The following is a 23,945-nucleotide window of genomic DNA, read 5'->3' on the forward strand; positions in this document are numbered from 1 at the left end:
AACATTTCTTGAACCCTAAGTATAGTGTTTCTTGGCCACCAAGGAGCCCTGTGGGGTTTGGCTTCCTTTCAGGAGCATCATCTATCAGTGGATTTTATAGCAAGTTAGGGAAAGGAGATCAATGACTTGTGCAAAGATGGCAAATCTTGACTTGATGCTACAGATATGAAGGTGGTATTTCTCTCAGGGAAAACATCTCCACTTCTGCCTACCCCCATCCTGCAGTATAGATAGGAATTTTTTTTTTTTTGCTTCTTTTTTTTTTTTTTTTCCTTTTTTTTTTTTTTTAAATCTCCAAGTTCTATTAACCTGGCAGAGACAACCAAAGCTTTCAGGGAAGCTCTCCCACAGATAGCACTGCTTTGGCATCCAGTTCTCAGAAAGTGATGTCATCCTAAATTCATATGCCAGAGTTTTCCCTTTCTTCTTCAGATTTGTGGCAATGTCAAGAGTTCTTCTCTGGAGCAGCTCTGGTTTTAATATTTCATATTTACACTTCTCATTTTGGAGCTGGCTGAGATATCTTTTGGGCTCAACCTTGCAGATGCTCACATGCATGCAAAGCCCTCAACTCTTGAAGAGGTCCTTGAAGAGCTGGGGCATCAGTGGAGCTTGCTTGTGTAGCTCTACTCAGTCAGCACAAGCTCAGGAGCTTTAGTTTCGCTATAAAGAACATTTCTGACAAAGATCTAAGATTTTCCTTCATGGCTGGCCAAGCTCTGCCCACCTGTGTCCTTGGTGCTGTTAATCTGGATCAGTCTCAGACAATTTGAATGAGAGATGTCAAAAAGGGAAGTATTTCCAAGACCCAGGCACATGGAGCTGTGATGGTCAGAAGGTTATCTGCATGAGGAAGAGAACAGATCGATAGGCAGGATTGGTTTGGTAAGCCTTGGGAAGTGGCCTTAAAATAGTTCCTTGAGTATTTTGTCAGAATTTTAATTGCCTCTGCTCTTAGCCAGCCCTGTCTCTGTGCCCCTTCCCCCCAGGGAAGACCTCCCTTTACCAAAAAAGAGGTCTGTCCAGCCAGCCCCAGCTGTGGTGGCTTTGGCTGGACCTGCCAAACTTCATGCACTTACAAAAGGTCCCAAGGGCTTCTCCTGGGATGTGCCACAGCCCAGCAGGACTGTGGGGCCACGTACAGGGTCCAATGACATCTGTGCCTGGCAGGAGAGGATCCCAGTTTGCTGTAGCCTTTTTCTAGACTAGGGTCTATCCCACTAGACCCCCAGGAGAAGACAAGGAGCTTGTGGAGATGTGCAGATCTGTAGCTCCTCATGCAGCAGCAGCTCAAGCTCCTCCCATCTCTTAGGCTGCAATTTCTGCTGGCCCCTGGGGAGAAAATAACTGGGCTCAGAATAAGCAGTGAGAAGAAACCAGGCAACTTTGGACTGGCAAGAGTTGTGCTGTGCCATGAACTCTTATCCCTTCGCTGCAGACACACTCTGAAGACACCAGGGTCTTTTTTTTTTTTTTTTTTTTTTTTTTTCATCTTCTTTGGGTTGCCAAAAAGTTGCATTTTCAAACCAGAAATGCTTGTCAGCATCCTGGCCAACACCCAGAACCAGTGATGCAAATATGACAAGCAGAGAGGTCAGGTTACAAACGATGCCATTTCAAAACCTCTCTCAGAAAAACATGAAATGTTCTGAGAGAAAAAAAAAACAACCAACAAACCCAGCCAACAAACTGCTTCATAATCTGCTTGAAAGTGAGAATAAAATACCCACTGTCAGGAACTTGATCTTCTGCTTACTTTTGGCAGGAGAGCAGCAACCTCACTGCTTTCCATGGTCACCAGTGGAATCAGCTGGTGGCCTCCAAAGCCACAGAACACAAGCCACATGTCTCAAATCTGAGCTCTGTACCTGGACCCTGCAGCGAAGGGTCCAGGACTTGCAAAGGCACTTGGGGTTGAGCATCCAGAGGGACCTGGGACCTGGACAGACCGTAGAGGTGGGCTGAGGAGAACTCACGAGGTTCAAAAAGGCCAAGTGCTAGGGCCTGCACTTGGGGCAATCCTTAATGTCAATACAGATTGGGAGATGGTGAAATTCAGAGCAGCTCTGTGGGAAAGGACTTGGGATACTGGTGGATGAGAAGCTGGACATGAGCCAGCAATGTACACTTGCAGCTCAGAAGGCCAATGACATCCTGGGCTGCATCAAAAGGATCTTGGCCAGCTGATGGAGAGAGGGGATTCTGCCACTCTGCTCTGGTGAGACCTGTGTCCAGCTATGGGACCCCCAGCAGAAGGGAGACATGGACCTGCTGGAGTGGGAAAGGGCTGGAACACCTCTCCTATGAAGACAGGCTGAAAGAATTGGGGCTGCTCATCCTGGAGAAGAGAAGGTTTTGGGGAGACCTTAGAGCTATATTTCAGTATCTGAAGGGGACCTACAGGAAGGCTGGGAAAGGACTGCTTAGAAGGGCCTGGAGGGATAGGAGGAGGGGCCATGGTTTGAAAGTGGAGCAGGGCAAATTTGGGTTGGACATCAGGAAGAAGTTCTTTACAATGAGAGTGGTGAAATACTGGAACAAGTTGCCCAGGGATGTGTTTAAGTCCCTGTCCCTGGACACCCTCAAGATCGGGGTTGATGTGCCCCTGGGCAACTTGATCTAGTTGGAGGTGTCTCTGCTGAGTGCAAGGAGAATTGGACAAGACCCTTTGAGGGTCCTTTCCAACCTGTGAATGATGAAAAACTGAGTAGTCCTTTTAGTTTACCGAAGACAACCAGGGAAGCTGGATGACACCTGCAGAATACATGCAGTAGATTGATGAGTCAGGGTCACACATGCAAACGGGCATGCTGGTTGGCAGCAACAGCACAACAGCTTCATGAGACACAGGGCAGGGTCTCTGTAGAGCCTGCAGTGGCAGCTCAGCCAATGCAATTAGGCCTGCCAGGGAGAAAAGAATGGAATCATTTCATTTTGGCTAGAGAAGACCTTTAAGAGCATCTAACACAATCATTAACCCAGCACTGCCAGGTCACTTGCAAACCACTTTTCTCAGCATCACATGTACATGACTCTTAAACCCCACCAGGGATGGTGACTCCACCACTGCCCTGGGCAGCCTGTTCTAGGGCTTAACAACCCTTTTCAGGGAGAAATTTGTCCCAATGTCCAACCTAAACCTCCCCTGGAACAACGTGAATGCATTCCTTCTTGTCCTATCACTTGTTCCTTGGGGGATGAGACCATTCCCATCTCCATTCAGAGAGCTGTAGAGAGTGAGAAGGTCTCCCCTGAGCCTTCTTTTCTGCAGGCTAAACAATTCCATTTCTCTCAGTTGCTTCTCAGAAGATTTGTGCTATAGACCCTTCACCAGCTTAGTGGCCCTTCTTTGGACAGGCTCCAGCACCTCAGGGTCCTTCTTGTAGTGAGAAGCACAAACCACAAAGTAGTTTACAGAACAGGACAAGGAAGAGTAAACACAGTGTAATGGGAACAGCCTGGGAAGGCAAAGAGCCCTTCCAAGCTCTCATTGAAAACCACATTGGAGAAGATGACCAAGTGGGAGAAAGCCTTGCAGGACAAAACCATTAGTCACTGCATCTTTGCAAACCTTGGGTTCCTGCTGCTGAAGCCCCTCTCAAGGGACATGCAGGTGGTTCCCCTGATGGCTTCACCCAGGAGCTCACAATTAGTTTGAGCTGCTGGTGGGTAACAAGTTCTGCATGGGACAGCAAGGTGCCCTTGTGGTCAAGAAGGCCAATGGGATCCTGGGGTGTATTAAGAGGAGTGTGGCCACAGATGGAGAGAGGTTCTCCTTCCCCTCTACTCTGCCCTGCTGAGGCCACACCTGGAATATTGCTTCCAGTTCTGGGCTCCCCAGTTCAAGAAGGACAGGGATCTGCTGGAAAGTGTCCACTGGAGGGCTACAGGGATGCTGAAGGAACTGGAGCACTGCCTGATGAGGAGAGGCTGAGAGCCCTGGGGCTGGTTAGTCTGGAGAAGAGAAGACTGAGAGGGGATTTGATAAATGTTTATAAATATCTGAGGGCTGAGGGTCAAGAGGGAGGGGCCAGGCTCTGCTCACTTGCACCCTGGGATAGGACAAGGGGCAATGGACATAAACTCCAGCACAGGAGATTCCACCTCAACATGAGGAGGAACTTCTTCACTGTGAAGATCCCAGAGCACTGAAACAGGCTTCCCAGAGAGGTTGCGGAGTCTCCTTCTCTGGAGACTTTCAAGACCCACCTGGATGCATTCCTGTGTGACCTGTGATGGATTCTATGGTCCTGCTCTGGCAGGGGGGTTGGACTGGATGATCTCCTGAGGTCCTTTCCAACCCCTGACATCCTGTGACCCTGGGAATTGTGTTGTCAATGTGAGAGCATTATAGGTGCTGCAACCAAGATATGAAGAGACAATTGGTTGCATTCCATGATGAGGAAAAGTGGCACTGCTCATCTTTCCACAGCACTCAAGGGGTGCCTGCATGCCTGGAGAGATGCAGCAATGCCAGTGAAGCAGCCTGCTCAGCTTTCCCTTCTCTACAATGATAACAGAAAAAAATAGGTCCCAGAGCCAAACCCATCCAATTTCATGGGCCTCTGAGATTGAATTTCATCTCATCTCCCAAGCAATACCAAAATATTGCCTCTATGAAAAGCTGTCAAGAATCTAATTGTTTTGCAAACACCACAGATACCTCTTCCATTTCCAGGAACAAGTGGGGTTGCTTTTTTTTTTCTTTTTTTTTTTTTTCCTGCTTTTGGAAGAATTGAATAAGCATGAAGATTTCCAAACCCTCTCAGATACAAAACGCTATTGTTGTATGGTGCAGTGAAACAGCTGTGGTTTATAAGGACTATTAATGTGAAACTTCTCTACTTAAAACAAAACAAAAAAAAAAAAACCCAACAAAAACCCAAAACAAAAACCCAACCCTTAAAAAAAATTAAAAAAAAAAAAGAAAGAGAAAAGTTAAAGGAACAGAAAACTTTTCATCCATACTAATGTGAGGTTTTAAACATCTTGGCTTTTAAGTGAATTGGCCATAACCACAACAATATTTTGGGTCTGACCAGAGCATATATTGTATGCAGATGTTAATTTGGCATTTGCATGCACGAGTAAATGGGGGTGGGGTGGGTGGGGGAAGCCCAACCTTTTCTCTGTGTTTTTCTTTCTTCTTCTTTTTTAAATTATTTTTTTAAATGTTATTTTCTTGAGTGCATTGTGGTCTGGAGTCACTTTAGCTTTACAAACTGATTATAAACACTAATTACCTGCAAACGTGCAGTTTGGCTTAATGCATGGCCCGTGGACCGAGGTTCTGCTTCATGGAAATGCAAAAGTCAACCTCCCCCCTCCCCTCTCTCTGTAGATACCTACATTTGTACATGCCAAATGTGCTGATCTGTACAAACCCCCAAATCCCCTCTTAATCCTCTCATTTCCTTTTACAAGCATCATGGAATCATAGAGTCATAGAATGGTTTAGGTTGGAAGGGACTTCAGAGATCATCCACTCCAACCTCCCCGCCATGGGCAGGGATGTCTCTCAACCAGGCTCGGTTGCTCAGGGCCTTATCCAACCTGGCCCTGAGCACCTCCAGGGAGAGGGCATCCACAGTCACTCTAAGCAACCTGTTCCAGTGTCTCATCACCCTCAGACTGAAGAACTTCCTAAAATCTGGTCTAAAGCTACTCTCCTTCAGCTTCAAACCATTCCCCCTTGCCCTGTCTCTGGACACCCTCATGAAATATCCCTCTGCTGCCTTCCTGCAGGTTCCCTTCAGGTATTGGAAGGCAACTCTAAGGTTCCCCTGGAGTCTTCTCTTCTCCAGGCTGAAAAAACTCATCTCCTTTAGCCTATCCTCATAGCAGAGGTTTTCCAACCCTTGGATCATCTTTGTGGCCTCCTCTGTACTCGCTCCAACAGTTTTATGCCCTTCTTAAGATGGAGACACCAGAATTGGATGCAATATTTGGGATGGGGTCTCACAAGAGCAGAGTAAAGGGGAAGAATCACCCCTCTTGACCTGCTGGCCTCACTCCACACTCTTAACCCTTTCCCTCCTGTTTACAATCATGAGTCAGGTGAGTCTATAGCTTCATTTTGTGGGAGTTCTAGGACTTTCTCTGGATCCATCAGAGATGCCTGAGTGGATATCATCTATGCTGGACCATGGGGCTGGGTGGGAGTTGTGCCACAGGCATCCTCCTTCCAATGCCAGGTCCATGGGATGAGTGCCAGTGCTTTGCTCACAGAGGAGGCACCTGTCTCTGCAAATAAGGCCATCAGCAGAGCTGATGGTCTGCAGAAGGAGCTACCAAAATCAGGTAAAACCAAGTTTCCCCCTTGATTTTCCAGTAATGATTTCAGAGGTGTCTTTTTTTTTTCTTTCTTTTTTTTTTTTTTTCTTTTTAGGTGAATTATTCTGAAAAGAAACATTACCCAGGGGAGCAAAACCTGCATGGGAAAAGGCAGAGCTCACAGATGGGGCTTGGCTGTCTCAGTCTTCTGACCCTCAGGAGGCTGTGGAGAGGGTGTCCAGCACTGAGCATTTGCAGCTCTGGTGTGCTGCTGCTGCCATATCATACCTCCTTGTCCTGACACAAGGAATATTGGGGTCAGACCTTTCCCAAAATGGTATCACCTCCTCTTTCTTGTTCTCTCTGCTCCACACACTGAGGTGAGATGGGGCTGATGATGGCTTTCCCCTCTGACAACTCTCTGCTGTCACCCCAACACAGCTTCCAGCCATGCTGAGGATGCAAAGGCAGAGGGATGGGATAAAACCCTCATTGTTCTGTGCTCCAGAAGAACATTTGCAGAGCACACTGCTGCCTGGGATGGGGGTCTTCGACCCTGCAAAATGTGGAATGAATTAAAGAGTGGTAGCTGGTTTCAGGGCAAAGACGAAAAAAAAATTAAAAGAAGCAATGTTAGGGTAAAAGAAGAAAAAAAAAAAAGCCTTATTCTGAGTGAATCATAGCTTTGCCTTGGCTTTAATGCCTAATTAAAGGAAGACTTATGTTCAGCTGGCCATTTCAGGACTGACTTCTGCTGTTTCTTGTCCAGAGGTGAATCCTCTTCCTGGCTTTAGCTTTACCCTCCAAAAATCTCCCCCCTCCCCCCAGCAGCTGATAACTGCTGAGTCTGTTTGCAATGTCTCTTACTTCAAGATAGCTATTCCTACATTTAAAAAAGGTCATAAAATTCCATGATTAAGTAAAAAAAAAATCTTAGGTTTAGGAGAACAACATGGGGAGCTTGTCCCCACAGAGTGGGAATTTTGCTTAACTGTTGTTTGTGATCTATGATAGAATAGAGAAAGGAGCTGAGTAGAAGAGGTGAAGCTGATGGTTGAAGCTTTTAGGGTTGTGCATCCTGCTTTATTGATAGAGTTATGCTTTGCAGTCAGGGTTGGGGTCTCAAAGGGGGAGGGAAAATCCAGCTCTCACAGTGTTGCTTCTGACACCCATCATTGGGACTCAGTCTGTCTATACATCACAGCTCTGGTCTAGAGTCTGTGGGCTGGGTTCTCAGGGGAGCTCAGAAAGTGTGCAACAAGCATCACTGAACTCTTCCTTTAACCTTCTCCTGATTTGTTGTCTGTGGCTGAGTTATCTCCCTGGAGGTCCATGTTCCCTGTGTGACTTTGTTCGCCCCTACCTGGTCTAGACCTGGTCTAGCCTAGTGAAGGGTGTCTCTGTCAATGCCAGGGGGGTTGGGACTGGATGACTTTTACAGGCTCACAGGATGTTAGGGGTTGGAAGGGACCTCTGAAGATCATTGAGTCCAACCCCCTGCCAGAGAGGGACCATAGAATCCAGCACAGGTAACACAGGAATGCGTCCAGAGAAGGAAACTCCACAGCCTCCCTGGGCAGCCTGCTCCAGTGCTCTGTGACCCTCCCAGTGAAGTTACTCCTCATGTTGAGGTGGAACCTCCTGTGCTGGAGTTTATATCCATTAGCCTTTGTCCTATCCCAGAGTGCAAGTGAGCAGAGCCTGGCCCCTCCCTCTTGACCTCCAGCCCTCAGATATTGATAAACATTGATTAAATCCCCTCTCAATCTTCTCCTCTCCAGACTAACCAGCCCCAGGTCTCTCAGCCTCTCCTCATCAGGCAGTGCTCCAGTTCCTCAATCATCCTTGGAGCCCTCCTTTGGATTCTCTCCGGCAGACCCCTGTCCCTCTTGAACTGGGAAGCCCAGAACTGGAAGCAATATTCCAGGTGTGGCCTCAGCAGGGCAGAGTAGAGGGGGAAGAGGACCTCCCTGGATCTGCTGGACACACTCTTCTTAATGCACCCCAGGATCCCGTTGGCCTTCTTGGCCACAAGGACACATTGCTGATCCATGCATAACTTGTTATCCACCAGGACTCCCAGGTCCTTCTCCACATGGCTGCTCTCTATTTGATCACCTCCTAACCTATGCTGATGCAGTTTTTTATTCCTTCTCAGATGAAGGTCTCTGCACTTATCTTCAAGGACTCCTTCCAACCATTCTGTGAATCCATGAATCTATCTATGCTCACAGCAAAGGTGCTCTTGGGAGGGTTTGGAGGTACCACAAGTGCCCATCGCTTGCCATCAACCTGGAAAGCACGAAGAGCATTTTGGCTTGTGTCGAGTTTTCATCTTCTGAGTATTTTTCTTGTTAGTTCCTGCTCAGCTTTCATTCAGCTGCAGGGAACAGGGCTGGGGGTAACCTGAGACACAAGCAAATATCCTCATTTAACCAGAACCAACCCACGGTGAATGAAGACTTCGGCAGAGAAGGGGAAAAAAATTGAGCTAAAAGGCTGCTGAGCAAAGTCCTTTACATGTGGCACAAAGCAGGTGATGGGTTTGGAGTGCAAAAAAAAAAAAAGAGAGTTTTCATTCTATCAGTGTCATTAATTTCATCCTCTGGAAGGGGATTGGTACAGGGAAGGGTGGTGTGGTTCCCAGGTTAATAAATCTGCATAGGGTTTAGTGTTCAGAATAAAATCTATTTTCCTCAGCAAATAACCCTGCTCATTTGGGGCTTATAACCATTCCTCAGGAAATGCTTTATAACTAACATTTTTTTTTTATTGGTATCATAGGAAATTCATATGCCAAATAACATGGAACTATAACTTTTATCTGACTTTAAAACAAAATCTGTTATCTTTTATGGCCAGTTTCATATAGTCCCACTATCAGTTTCCATAAAATTCAACAAGCATTCCTTCCCCAGCCTGGAAAATCAATAACAGAGTTGGTTAAAAAGTAAAAGTGTCTTTTTCTTTTTCTTCTCATTTTCTTTGTCTTTTTTTCTTTCTTTTTTTCTTTTTCTTTTTACATTTTTTTATTTGTTCCTTTTGCATTTTCTTTTTCTTTTTCTTTTTCTTTTTCTTTTTCTTTATCTTTTTCTTTTTCTTTCCCTTTTTTTTCTTTTTCTTTTTTTTCTTTTTCTTTTTCTTTTTCTTTTTCTTTTTCTTTTTCTTTTTCTTTTTCTTTTTCTTTTTCTTTTTCTTTTTCTTTTTCTTTTTCTTTTTCTTTTTCTTTTTCTTTTTCTTTTTCTTTTTCTTTTTCTTTTTCTTTTTCTTTTTCTTTTTCTTTTTTCTTTTTCTTTTTCTTTTCCTTTTTTTTCTTTTTTCTTTTTCTTTTTTCTTTTTCTTTTTCTTTTTATTATTTTTCTTTCCTTTTCCTTTTCCTTTTCCTTTTTCTTTTCCTTTTCCTTTTCCTCTTTTTCTTTTCCTTTTCCTCTTTTTCTTTTTCTTTTTCTTTTTCTTTTTCTTTTTCTTTTTCTTTTTCTTTTTCTTTTTCTTTTTCTTTTTCTTTTTCTTTTTCTTTTTCTTTTTCTTTTTTTTCTTTTTCTTTTTCTTTTTCTTTTTCTTTTTCTTTTTCTTTTTCTTTTTCTTTTTCTTTTTCTTTTTCTTTTTCTTTTTCTTTTTCTTTTTCTTTTTCTTTTTCTTTTTCTTTTTCTTTTTCTTTTTCTTTTTCTTTTTCTTTTTCTTTTTCTTTTTTCTTTTTCTTTTTCTTTTCCTTTTTTTTCTTTTTTCTTTTTCTTTTTTCTTTTTCTTTTTCTTTTTATTATTTTTCTTTCCTTTTCCTTTTCCTTTTCCTTTTTCTTTTCCTTTTCCTTTTCCTCTTTTTCTTTTCCTTTTCCTCTTTTTCTTTTTCTTTTTCTTTTTCTTTTTCTTTTTCTTTTTCTTTTTCTTTTTCTTTTTCTTTTTCTTTTTCTTTTTCTTTTTCTTTTTCTTTTTCTTTTTCTTTTTCTTTTTCTTTTTTCTTTTTCTTTTTCTATTTTTCTTTTTTCTTTTTTTGCTTTCTCTTTCTCTTTCTCTTTCTCTTTCTTTCTCTTTCTCTTTCTCTTTCTCTTTCTCTTTCTCTTTCTCTTTCTCTTTCTCTTTCTCTTTCTCTTTCTCTTTCTCTTTCTCTTTCTCTTTCTCTTTCTCTTTCTCTTTCTCTTTCTCTTTCTCTTTCTCTTTCTCTCTCTTTCTCTTTCTCTTTCTCTTTTTCTTTCCCCCTTTTCTTTTCCCCTTTTCTTTATCTTTTTCTTTTCCTTTGTTTTTTTTTTTTCTTGCAAACAATTTTGAAATCTCTGAGTTGCCTCCACGTGAAAGTGTTTGCAACTGGCTGGTTCCTGGTAGAGAGGAAAAAAACCCAGACAACCCAACCTTTTGATGCTCTTGATCATGTTTCCTCTTTCACTTTAAAACCTAAAGGCCACAGATTTCTGAAGGAGGAGATGAATGTTTTTCACAATATCATCAACTTTAATGGGCAATTCTGTTCTTGTGAACGATTTATTTTCCATGTTAAACCCTTGAATTAAAAGCATCTTTTGCCAGTGGTCATGTTCCAGGCTGAATCCATAAAATCCCACTTAATTATCACATTGCCTCAGTAAATTGGTCTCTATTGATTAGATGTTGATGGATCAATAGTACTGCTGACCATAAAAAAGGAACTGAGAGAAGGTTTGTGGTGGGATTAAGCCTTTACTTTCTTCTGGCAGGGGTTTCCTGTGTGACGACTTTGCTTTTTGGGGGTATTTTTTTTTTGCCAAGTAATAACTCACAGAATCCCAGAATCCCAACATGGTGGGGGCTGGAAGGGACCACTGGAGACCATCTAGTCTAACCCTCCTCCTAAAGCAGGGTAACCTACAGCAGGTTGCCCAGGATCACAATGTCCAGGCAGGTTTGGAACCTCTCCAGAGAAGGAGACTCAAAACCTCTCTGGACAGCCTGGTCCACAGATCCAGCAACCTGACGGGAAAGAATTTTGTCTTCATGTTCAGATGGAAGCCTCTGGGCTCCAGTATGTGCCCATTGCTCCTTCTCCTGTCTTTGAGCATCACTGAAAAGTGTGTGGTCCCATCCTCATGACCCCCACCCTTTAGATCCTGATAAGCACTGAGGAGATGCCCTCTCAAGCTGCTATTCTCTAGGCTAAACAGCCCCAGGGCTCTCAATCTTTCTTCATCACAGTCATGTTGCAGTCCCCTCAGCATCTTAACAGCCCTCCACTGGACTCTTTCTAGTAGTTCCTTGTGTCTGTTGAAGTGGAGAGTTCAGACCTAGATCTGGTACTCCAAGCATGGCCTCACTAGGGCAGTGTAGAGGGGGAGGTGAACCTCCCTCAACGTGCTGGTCACACTCTGGGTAATGCATCCAATGTGGGTTTGAGCCAGAGGAGTGGCCTCCTAAAAAGGGCAGAATTCACCTCTCAGCTTAAAAATCAGAAGTGAGTGATATTTCCTCCATGTCTCCCTGGCTCTTGGGACAGAGACAGCCTGGTATGGCTGAAGATGTCCCCCACTCACTGCCAGGGGACTGGACCAGATGAGCTTCAATGGTCCCTTCCCACCCAAATCATTCCACAATTCTATAACATTTCCATGCAGCACCAACCACCCTCAGGGACCTCAGATCATTTGGAGCCATTTCCTCATCAGCATTAGACAATCATTCATTAAACCACGACATAAATAAAGTTGTAGCAGGCATGGGGAGAGCCTGTGAGCTCATTAAGGCAGCAGAAGGTTCTGCTGTTGACCTCCTTGAAGCCAGGACTGCACCCAGTGATCTGGTTTTTAAGAGGCTTCAGGAGTAGGTTGGGATGGGATACAATGGACAATTAAAAAAGAAGAATTACAGAGTTTTACCCTTAATTTGGCAGTGCTGTCACAGGGCTTATTGCAATTATATTGCCGTGCCTTTGTCCAGCTGGAGCCTGAGCCAACAGCCACCAAAGTGAATGGAGCTGTCCCCTCGGGATGAGGGTGAGGGATTTCAGCTGCCTGTTTGTTTTTTCAGGCAGTGTTTCAGTAAGTGCTTTACAAAATAAGGCTCTGGTGGGGAGGGACACCCACAAACCTCCCATCATGAGGACTGTCCACAAGTGGTGTCCCTGCTCACTGCAGGGGAGCTGGACAAGGTGGCATTTCAGGGTCCCTTCCAATCTGATGCCATCTATGAATCTGTGAAATGAATCCCCACATTGGAATAGGATCACAGGATCACAGGATGTTAGGGGTTGGAAGGGACCTCCGAAGATCATCAAGTCCAACCCCACTATCAGAGCAGGACCATAGAATCCAGCACAGGTCACACAGGAACACAGACAGATGGGTCTTGAAAGTCTCCAGAGAAGGAGACTCCACAACCTCCCTGGGCAGCCTGTTCAAGTGCTCTGTGACCCTCCCAGTGATGAAGAAGTTACTCCTCATGTTGAGGTGGAACCTCCTGTGTTGTAGTTTACATCCACTAACCCTTGTCCTATTCCAGGGTGCAAGTGAGCAGAGCCTGGCCCCTCCCTCTTGACCTCCAGCCCTCAGATATTTATAAACATTTATTAAATCCTCTCTCAGTCTTCTCTTCTCCAGACTAACCAGCCCCAGGTCTCTCAGCCTCTCCTCATCAGGCAGTGCTCCAGTTCCTCAATCATTCTTGTAGCCCTCCTTTGGATTCTCTCCAGCATATCCCTGTCCTTCTTGAACTGGGGAGCTCAGAACTGGAAGCAATATTCCAGGTGTGGCCTCACCAGGGCAGAGTAGAGGGGGAAGAGAACCTCCCTGGATCTGCTGGCCACACTCCTCCTAATGCCCACCAGGATCCCATTGGCCTTCTTGGGCACAAGGGCACATTGCTGTCCCATGCAGAAGTTGTTATCCACCAGGACTCTCAGGTCCTTCTCCACAGAGCTGCTCTCTAGCAGCTCCTCCTAACCTATGCTGATGCAGTTTATTATTCCTTCCCAGATGAAGGAGTCTGAGGGCAGCTCCCCTCCAACTATCTGAGGTCCAGGGATGCTACAAGAGAAGCTTTCTCCAAATGGAGTAGTAAACTTGGCAGAAGAAATAAAAACAAACCCAGAGCCTCCTATTGATGGAAATCCAGTTTGTTTGTAGGAAAGATTAAGACTTGGTACAGTTTGTTCTCCAAAGGTCACTATAACCTCATGAGCACCCTGCAAAGCTTCTGACTCATTGCTGAGTTACATCTCTTGTAAATGATGTTTTAAATCATAGAATGGTAGAGGTTGGAAGGGAACTCTGAGGATCACCATGTCCAACCCACCTGCCAAAGCAGGATCACCTAGGGCAGGTCACACAGGAACACATCCAGGTGGGTCTTGAAAGTCTCTGCGGAAGGAGACTCTACAACCTCTCTGGGCAGCCTGCTCCAGGGCTCCATCACCCTCACAGTAGAGAATTTTTTCCTCATGTTGAGGTGGAACCTCCTGGGTTCCAGTTTGTATCCATTGCCCCTTGTCCTATCACAGGACACCACTGAAAAGAGCCTGGCCCCTTCTTCTTGACACCAACCCTTCAGGTTTTTATAAACATTAATAAGGTCCTCTCAGTCTGCTCTTTTTACAGGTGGGACTTGATGATCTTGAAGGTCTTTTCCAACCTGGTTAATCCTGTATTTCTCCAGTCTAAACACCTCCAGGTCTCTAAGAAAGTTTTATGTTGCTGATACATAGGGAAAAGGAAAAAAAAAAAAAAGAAGAGCAACTTGGGATTTTTTTTGAATTGTAAAAAACCCCAAACCCCAACCCATTTCTTCAGCCAGGAACATGATTTTCAGAGTGAAAAAGTTAAGGCCATGATATATTTGAAATAGGTAATTGATAAGTCATAAAATGGGGCTGAGTAGAAGATGGAAAAATGCTTAAGCTGGGTGAATTCTGCAGAATTAATGCAGGCTATTGAATTGCCTAGAGGGCTGCTTAATAAAACTGATACACTGGTTGATACTGGACACTTGCAAGGCTTCCCAGAGTAAAACACACTTCATCTGCTGGAGAATCTTCCATGAGGTGAAACTAAAATTCTTCCCTAGAGGTCTACAGCCCTTGGTAAGTTGGGTATTGAAAGGATGAATCTTCTGCCTGCAGGTCAATGGAGCATCCAAAGCTCAGTGCCTGTCTCTTGGCTGGGCACAGAGGTGGGTGTGGGTTGAATAATGATGTCAGAACTTTTCCAGCCAACTAAAAGATGCCCACCAAGATCAGTTATTTCATTCAAAGCCCATTGCTGCTGGTGAACCCACCCATCCCATCCATCCATGACTGCTTCTTCTCTGCTCTGGAGCAGCAGCTATCATGAAAGGTAGGGCAGATGCAGCAAAGGAGAAAAGAGGGAGGATGGAATGCTGGTGATCACATTTTGCAGCTAGCCAGTTGAGGAGTTCCAGCTAACCTCTTATCACCATCAGGGAGATTTGCTACCCTGGATTAACATGCCCAGCTCCTTGTGGAATATATCCAGCCATAAATCTTGGAGAAAAACCCAACCAACCAAAAAACCCTCCCCAAAACCCCAAACCAAAAAAAAAAACAAAACCCAAAACACAATTTCAAGTGGAAATAATCTTATATTTTTCATATTTATTTTGGTGTTGATTAGTATAAGCACTACTGACATTACAGTTAATGCCAGTACAGTTAATACCTGTTTCACAGAATCACAGAATTCCAGATTGGAAGGGACCCCAGGGATCATCTGCTCCAACCTTTCTAGGTGATAGTGGAGTTGAAATGAGCTGGCCCAGCATGCTGGCAAGCTGAGTCTTCAAACCACCCAATGTAAGCGAATCCACTGCTTCCCTTGGGAAATGATTCCAATCTCTAACTGTTGCCATGAGGAAAAAATTTCTTTTGGAGTCCGATGGGAATCTCCCCAGGAATAGAATCACAGAATCATAGAAGCATAGAATCACACAATCATAGAATCAATCATAGAACTGTTAGGTTTGGAAGGGACCTCAAGGATCATCCAGTTCCAACCTCACACTAGATCAGGCTGCTCAGAGCCACATCCAGCCTGGCCTTAAAACCTCCACCACCCCTTGTCTTTTCCATGTGAGTCCTTGTAAAAAGGGAGTCTCCATCCTCCTGGTAGCCACCCTTTAGGTACTGGTCCATGCTAATCAGGTCTCCCCTAAACCTTCTCTTCTCAAGGCTGAACAAACCAAGCTCTCTCAGCCTTTCCTCACAAGGCAAGGCTTTCCTTCTTCTCACTTTGAAGGAAAAATATTAGTGACTAACCAGACAGAGTGGTGAAATGCTTCATTAAGCTCCCTGAGTCCAGCTACTGCCTGAGGAGGAAAAGCTCTCCAATGGAATGGACCATGGGCATTGGATGTGGTCCCCACCACCAGCCAGCCCTGCTTCAAATTCCTGCCAAGCCTGTGACAAGGGATGGATGTAATTAAAGCTTTTCTTCCAGAGAGCAGCCACTTCACAGAGACACTCAGCACCTGGAAGGAGCCAGATATCCTGATGGTTTGATAAAAGCCCCTTTAAAGCAACACCTGACAGCTTCATGGGAAACGCTAATGACAACTGTTGGAACAGACACCGTGGGTCGTTATCTGCTCAGGGTTAAATTACTCCATTCATTCATGCTTGGGAGGACAATGAGCATGGCAGGCAGCCCCAGAGTAATCCTCTGACCCAGCCTTACCTGCACTGACACTGTCACGAAGAAGAACTCTTAGGAGGGTATCAGTTTCCACAGTAAACTTTCCCAGCAGGTAGGAGCTGAGGAATTGCACTTTTTTTTTTTTTTTTCCTGAGTGAGGAGCAAAGCAGCCTCATGCATAGCTTCAGTAGATGTAAGAGGCCCTAAGACCCCTTGAAGCAATCAGGCTGAGCCAGAGGGTGAGATGAATCACAGAATCATAGAATCACAGAATCACAGAATCATTGAATCAGAGTCATAGAATCATAGAGACATAGAGTCATAGAATAATAGAATCATAGAGCTATAGAGGCATAGAATTATAGAATCATAGAGCTATAAAAGCATAAAATCATAGAAACATAGAATCATAGAGCTATAGAGGCATAAAATCATAGAAACATAGAATCATAGAGCCATAGAATCATAGAATGGCTTAGGTTGGAAGGGATGTTAGAGATCCCCCACTCCAACCTCCCCACCATGGGCAGGGACACCTCTCAACTACACTTTGTGCTCAAGGCCTCATTCACCCTGGTCCTGAGCACCTCCAGGGTGCCCACAAACTCCCTGGGCAACCTGTTCCAGTGTCTCACCATCCTCATACCGAAGAACTTCTTCCTAAGATCTAATCCAGACCTACTCTCCCTCAGCTTCAAACCATTCCCCCTTGTCCTGTCTCTAGACACCCTTATGAAAACCTGCCTTCCTGCAGGTTCCCTTCATGTATTGGAAGGCAGCTCTCAGGCCCCCCCCAGAGTCTTCTCTTCTCCAGGCTGAAAAACTTCAGCTTCCTCAGCCTATCCTCACAGCAGAGGTGCTCCAGCCCCACACTGGGATTTCGTGGTGCCAGGGTTAACTTGCAGCAGTTTTGCTGCCGTCATTGCAAATGCCATAAAATCAAAGCACATTGCATTGCACCAGGTGAGGCTGGAGAGGAGATGTGTGGTCCCATGGGACTAGGTAGGCTGATGGCCACCCATGCCAACACAAGCTGGACCTTCCTCCTATGTTTGGAGTCATTCAGACTGGAGAAGAAAAGGCTCTAGGGAGGCCTTACTGTGGTCTTTCAATACTACAAGAAAGATGGAGGTAGACTTTAGCAGGGCCTGCTGTGACAGAACAAGGGGTGATGGTTTTACACTCAAGAAAGGGGGATTTAGACTAGACACAAGGAAGACTTTTTTTACACTGAGGGTGAACAGACACTGACCCAGGCTGCCCAGAGAGGTGGTAGAAGCCTCATCCCTGAAACCATTCCAGGTTAGGCTGGAGGGGGCTCTGGGAGACCTGATCTAGTTGCAGGGTGGGGGTTGGGCTAAATGAGATTCAAAGTTCCCTTCCAACCCAACCCAACCTATGGTTCTGGGATTTGTATAGCAAAAGGGGTTGGCTTGACCCCAAAGTTGGGTTTCTCAGCCTCATCTGCCATGGCAATGCCAAGAGCAAGGGCTTCTTGGCTCTGGCATGGGAGATGTGGAAAACACAAGCTTGGAAGCATGCTTTCCTCAAAGCAGGCATGACGTTTACTCTTTTATTGTCTCTCCCCATTCTCCAAACCCGTTTCTTACCAGCTGGTAATTTATTAAGTGTGGGCTGTGAGATCCAGTTCTATCCCATGCCACTGAAAGCTGATGAAAATAAACTGGCCTCACTCAGGATGGAGCAACTGGCCAAGCTGAAGAAGCTGCACCAGGGGAAGTTTAGGCTGGAGGTGAGGAGAAAGTTCTTCACAGAAAGAGTAATTGGTCATGTAATGTGCTGCCCAGGGAGGTGGTGGAGTCAATGTCCCTGGAGGTTTTCAACAAAAGCTTGGATGTGGCACTTGGAGCCATGGTTTAGTTGTCAAGAGGTGTTAGGTATTAGGTAATAGTTTGGTCTTGATGATCTCTGAGGTCTTTTCCAACCTGGTTGATTCTCTGATTCTGTGATTCTGTGATTTTGTGAAGTGCAGACATCAAAATGGAGCAAATAGCACCAAATCAGCACCAATCTTAGTAGACCTTGTCTATTCCCTGGACAAACCAGCTGGCCATTAACTGAATCATAGAATTGTTTTGATTAAAAAAGGCCTCTAAAATCGAGCCCAGTCCTCAGCCTAAGACCACCATGGCTAATAAACCACTTCCCAAAGTTGCCATGTCCACACATTTCTTGATTACCTCCAGGGATGGCAACTCCACCACCTCCCTGGACAGCCTGTTCCAACCAGAGGCAGGTTTAACAGGGGCAGAAGGGAGGAACAAGATAGGATTTGAAATGATTTGCAAAGGATAGTCAGGGTCCTTCCTCTATAAAAACCCCAAACCACAAATATTTGCATCTTTTCTGTATTGCTGTTGGATGGAAAAGGAAGATCCATGAGTGCACCAGGGGAGGTTTAGGCTGGATGTTAGGAAAAAATTCTTCACAGAAGGAGTGGTTGGCCATTTGAATGTGCTGCCCAGGGAGGTGGTGAAGTCACCATCCCTGGAAGTGTTTAAAAAAAACCTGAATGAGGTACTCCAGTGCCATGGTTTAGTTGATTAGATGGTGTTGGGTGATAGGTTGGCCTTGATGATCTCGAAGATCTTTTCCAACCTGGTTAATTCTGTGATTCTGTGAGAGGCCCAGCTCTCCCCATCCACCTAAGTGGGAGAGAACAGGGATTCTGAGGGCTTCTCTTGCACCATGAGTACAGAATTATGTTTGGGCATAGGGTTTGGGTTCTTCTTTTTTTGTTCATCACTGCAATTAATTTCAGTTTAAAACAGACTTTTAGAAGAAAAGAGAAATTGTTCACATTTTCAGGTCAAACTCAGCTATTGATTTCAGCGAGGGAAAAAAACAGCACAGATTTTTTTCCTCCTTCTTTTTTCTTTTTTCTTTTGGGGAAATGTCAAAACATTTCAGTTTAGACTTGCTAAAACATTTGACATTTCCCAAGGAAAACCTTCAAGCCTTTTGTTTCCAAACAGCATTTCTTTCTTTCTGAATTGCCCTAAATTAAGAGACAAAAGTTAGAACAAAAGAGTTAAATAACTGGAGCTGGAGCCAACCGAAGCGCTTGGGATTTGAATCAAAGATGATATTTCAGGTTGACCCAGCATAACATGTTTTGGGATTTACATTCCCCCCCACCCCCCAAAAAAACCTGAAATTCAACATGTGCTGGAGTGATTTTATTTTTGGTTTATTTTGTTTTGGTTGGCCAGGAAGCCAAAAAAATCCATTATCAGCTCAGCTGGCTAAGGAGCTCAAGAGATGCCTACTGCCTCTTCCTTGGAATGGACATATTGAAGGGTGAGAGGAGCCCTTTTGGCCAACAAGACAACACTGTTGTCCTCATGCATGGTGGAGAACTTGAGGTCATAGAATCATAAACATTAGAAGCTGGAAGGGACCTCCAGAGATCATTGAGTCCAATCCCACTGCCAAGGCAGGATCACCCCGGGGAGTCTGCACAGGAATGCATCCAGCTGGATTTGGAAAGTCTCCAGAGAAGGAGACTCCACAACCTCTCTGGGCAGCCTGCTCCAGTGCTCTGTCAGCCTCACTGTAAAGAAGTTTCTCCTTTTGTTGAGGTGAAACCTTCTATGTTCAAGTTTGTATCCATTGTTTCTTTGTCTTATTACTGTGCACCCCTGAAAAGAGCTTGGCCCCCTCCCCTTGATGTTGATACACATTGATCAGATCTCCTCTCAGTCTTCTCTTCTCCAGACTAAACAGGCCCAGGGCTCTCAGTTTCTCTTCATAGAGGAGAAGCTCAAGTCCTCTAATCATCTTCATGGCTCTTCCTTGAACTCTTTCCAGCAGATCCAGCTGCTTGGAAAACCTGGCAGCACCTCTGTGTTGCTTTCTGCAGCTTTGACTACTTTATAAAGCCTCAAGTGAGGCTTTTGACCTTTTGCCATCCCAGCATGGCTACTTTTAATCCAGCATCCAACATGACTCCACCTTAACTTCCCAGCAGACACACATGTGCATCCATCAGCAGCATCCCACCATCATTAGCAGAGGTTTGTGTAGCTCCACTGCCCATGGATTTGATTCCCAGCTCACTTTCATGCTTTGCTTTTGGCCCTTATAATGTCAGGCTACAAATACTTAAGCTTGATTTTTTTTTTTGTCTGCCTGGGCAGGCAGTTCATTTCATGCCATAAAACAACAACAAAAAAAGGCCATACTGATGACATGTTTCCATTTTTTCCCCCCTCCCTGCTGTTGATTTTTTTTTCTTTCCTTAGCTGTGCTTGACAAATGAACAGAACTGTGGGGATGAAAGAGAAGATGAGAGCAAGGGAGAGGTAGAAGAGAAAACAAGAATAGCTCTAAGTATAACAAATTGAATAAATATCATAAGGAAATAATCAAACCCAACGTCCCTTGTTCCAGACACTGAAATGTTTTGTAAATCACAGCTGAAGGGAAAGGTATCTTTTCTTTATTCTCTTTCTTTTTGATGTTTGGGGTGTCCTTGGGGTGTCAGCTGGGGTTATCATTTGCAGAGATGCAGACTGCAGGAGAAATGGTTTGAAACTGGAGCAGGGGAGATGTAGGTTGGACATCAGGAGGAAGTTCTGCACAATAAGAGTGGTGAAATACTGGAAGAGGCTGCCCAGGGATATGGTTGAGGCTCCGTCCCTGGAGACATTCAAGATCAGATTTGTTGTGTCCGTGGGCAGCCTGCTGTAGGTGGAGGTGTCCCTGCTGCCTGCAGGGGTGCTGGGTAAGATGACCTTTGAGGCTCCCTTCCAACCTAATGCAATCTGTGAAATTTTGGGATAGAAAATCCTGTAAGGTCAGACAGCCAGCATGCAGGTCCTGGCATTGCAGCTCTGCTTTGGGATGTCATTGTGTGCCATGATGTTTTTCTTGCTGGGCACAGCCACGCTGAGTGAGCTTACAGAATCATAGAATCATGGCTTGGAAAGGACTTTTCAAGGTCATCTAGTCCAACTCCCCTGCAGCAAGCAAAGACATCTTCAGCTAGATCAGGTTGCTCAGAGCCACATCCAACCTGGCTTGGAATGTTTCCAGGAATGGGGCATCTAACACATTTTTGGGCAACCTGGGCCAGTGTCTCACCACCCTCAGTGTCATCTTTGAAAAGAGAAACTTTGAGGTTCGATGGGGGGGAGCTTCCTGTGCTCACCCCACGAAAGCCCTTGGAGAGAGGGAATGCTGTGCTGGCCTTATTGCACAGCAACACAGCAGCTCTTCATGGCTATTTCACTGCTTGAAAAGGGAAAATATCACAGTTTTCCCTAAGAAGCCCTCTGGGAAACCCAGGTTTGCATCCACTCATCCTTGCTGCTGTGGTGGGAGGGGGAGGCATCCCTAATTCCACAGCCAGTTCCCCCTCCAGCAAACCTGCTGCAACCCGGAGTGCTAATTGGATTGTATCAAACCTGCATATTTCATAAACATGACATCATTTCCTTGCTGCTTTCAGCAGACTGCTTCAACAAATGTTTTCTATTTTACTCAGGGACTCAAACACGAGATGGGCTCAGAGCTTGGCAGTAATTTACTTGCAGGCTTAAATTTATGACATATCCGAACATTTATATTCATTTAAAATGAAAGGCAGAGCTACACAAATATTTTTCACCTTTTTTTTTTTTACTATTTTCTACGTTTATATATTTTTTTAACTATATGTGCTGGTTTTACCTTCTGTAGAAATTATTACACGTCCAGCCAAGGGAAAAAAGAAGGCAAAAAAAAAAAAAAAAAGAAATAAGGTCTTATACTTCAGGGGAAAATGGGTTACAATTAATATCAGTTTACACATCTGTAATAACATAAAGTACAGCCACCCGAGGTTATGTGTCGTGCCATAAATCATAAAAGGGTCATAAAGAGTTATTTAAGAACCTTGTAACAGATTTTATTAAATAACATTATTGAATATTTAAAGCTTTGTGTGAATAAGTGCTGTGGAAGGGCTGCAGGAGCTTGCCTTGCCTTCTATTGAGCTGTAAACAAATTTTCCCTATAAAGCCTTGAAAGCCAGACCAGATTCTTGGCTGCTTTCAATCCTGAGTGATTATCTGGCTCTAGGAGGGCTTCCAAGGGATTCTGCCTTCCCAGCGTGGTCTTCCCATGGTCTATCTGGACAGGATGGAGGGTTGGGCAGAGGGGAAGTGCAAGAAGGTCAAGTGTAGGGTCCTGCACCTTGGGAGGAATAACCCCATGCACCAGGACAAGTGAGGGGATGACTTGCTGGAAAGCAGCACTGTGGAGAAGGACCTGGGAGTGTTGGTGGACAGCAAGTTCACATAAGCCAGCATTGTGCCCTCTTGGCCAAGAAGGTCAATGGTCTCCTGGGGGGCATCAAGAGGAGTGTGACCAGCAGGTTGAGGAACATTCTCCCCTTCCTCTACTCTGCCCTGGTAAGGCCATGTGTGGAATACTGGGTCCAGCGTTGGGCTCCGCAGTTCAAGATGGACAAGGAACCACTGGAGATAGTCCAGCAGAGACTACAAAGATGCTGAGGGGACTGGAGCATCTCTGAGGAGAGGCTGAGAGCCCTGGTGGTGTTTAGCTTGGGGAAGACTGAGAAAGTATCTTATAAACATTTAAAGGGTGGAGGGCAAGAGGATGGGGTCAGACTCTTTCTAGTGGTGCCCAGTGACCCTAAACCCAAGATATCATTTTCCTAGTAAAAACGACTGGAAGTGCTCTCAGAGATCCCCAAGACTGCCTCAAAGTTTATTTCCCTCTTTTCCTCCCTTTTCAGGGCTGCATGCTCGCTGGGTAATACTTGAGAAAGCTGGCTTGCTGCAGCAGAAGGGTAGGAAATACTGCACCCATAAAGTTTTATACCCTTTCTTTAATATATATATATATATATTTAAGAAAATAATTTCTCTGCAGAATGTATTTTCCCTTGCAAAGGTGCAGTACCCGAGACTGCGGTAGGGTATAAAGATTTTATTGGCACTTGTTTGGGATGGGGCAAGAAAACCTCCTCTCTTGCCTGGTAAAAATGGTCATAAAATCAAATTATAGAGAATTTAGGAGAAAATTAATATCTAATTTTGTTGAAATGCCAGAACCCTGCCAAGCCTTTCAATAAATAACAGAGCATGCAGAGCACTAAATGAACGTAGCCAGGCTGGCTTCCCAGCTGCCTGGCAGGGACCAAACCAGTCCCATTTTCACCTTCACATCAGCCACTGGAAAAAAGATGTGGCAGGGATGGAAACTAGGATTTGCTGGTGCCATGTGCCCCTCTCTCCCTTCTTGGCACTGTGCTGGTGGGGCCATCCCTGTGTCAGCTACTTGGGAGCAGCACAGTCTCCTCTGCTCTGCTCCATGACTGTGCCCTCAGCCCTTGCTGCCTGCTCCATCTCACAGTCCTGGAGGGAGAGCAGCATCTCCCAAGGGTGACCCTAATATATGAGGACCTGTCCTTTGGAAGCACCTTTCTTCCTTATGCTATGTAGACCAAATATTTCACTCCGTGTTGGTTGCCAAAGCGAGCTGAGAGCAGTATGGTCCTGAGAAGCAGCAGCTGGAATTTCAACCTTAGGCAGGAAAATGTGGGCAGCTGAGGGATGTATCATGTGGTGTGAATCTACTCAGGACTGGAAAGTTTTATCTGCCACTTTATAAGATTCAGTTGAGAACTTTCTTCACAGAGAATTATGAAATTGGGTCATCCATATGCGAGGAAGTTCATCTGGAACTAGAGCCAGCACAGAGAATTACCCCCAAATACCCTGAAGAAAGGAGAGCCAAGAGAAGTGAAAGCTGAGAGCAGAGAAATCTCCTCTCAACAACCACAACTCAGAGATGGAGAAGATCCAGCAAGGCTGGTGCCAGCTCTGGGAAGGTGGATCTCCACTGGCCCACAGCTGGAAGAAGGGTCCCAACCATCCACGGAGATGAAGTTTCCCATGCAAGTTGTGGCCATGAAACCTCCCACATTTGTGGCTTTTTTTGGGAACTTATGGTACGTACAACCCCACGTGGGAGCCTCCAGTCAAAGATGCTATGAATATCTCTTTCTGAGGAGGAAAGGCTGAGAGACCTGAGAGTGTT

This window comes from Indicator indicator, chromosome 9 (genome assembly GCF_027791375.1).
Source record: "Indicator indicator isolate 239-I01 chromosome 9, UM_Iind_1.1, whole genome shotgun sequence".
Taxonomy (NCBI): domain Eukaryota; kingdom Metazoa; phylum Chordata; class Aves; order Piciformes; family Indicatoridae; genus Indicator; species Indicator indicator.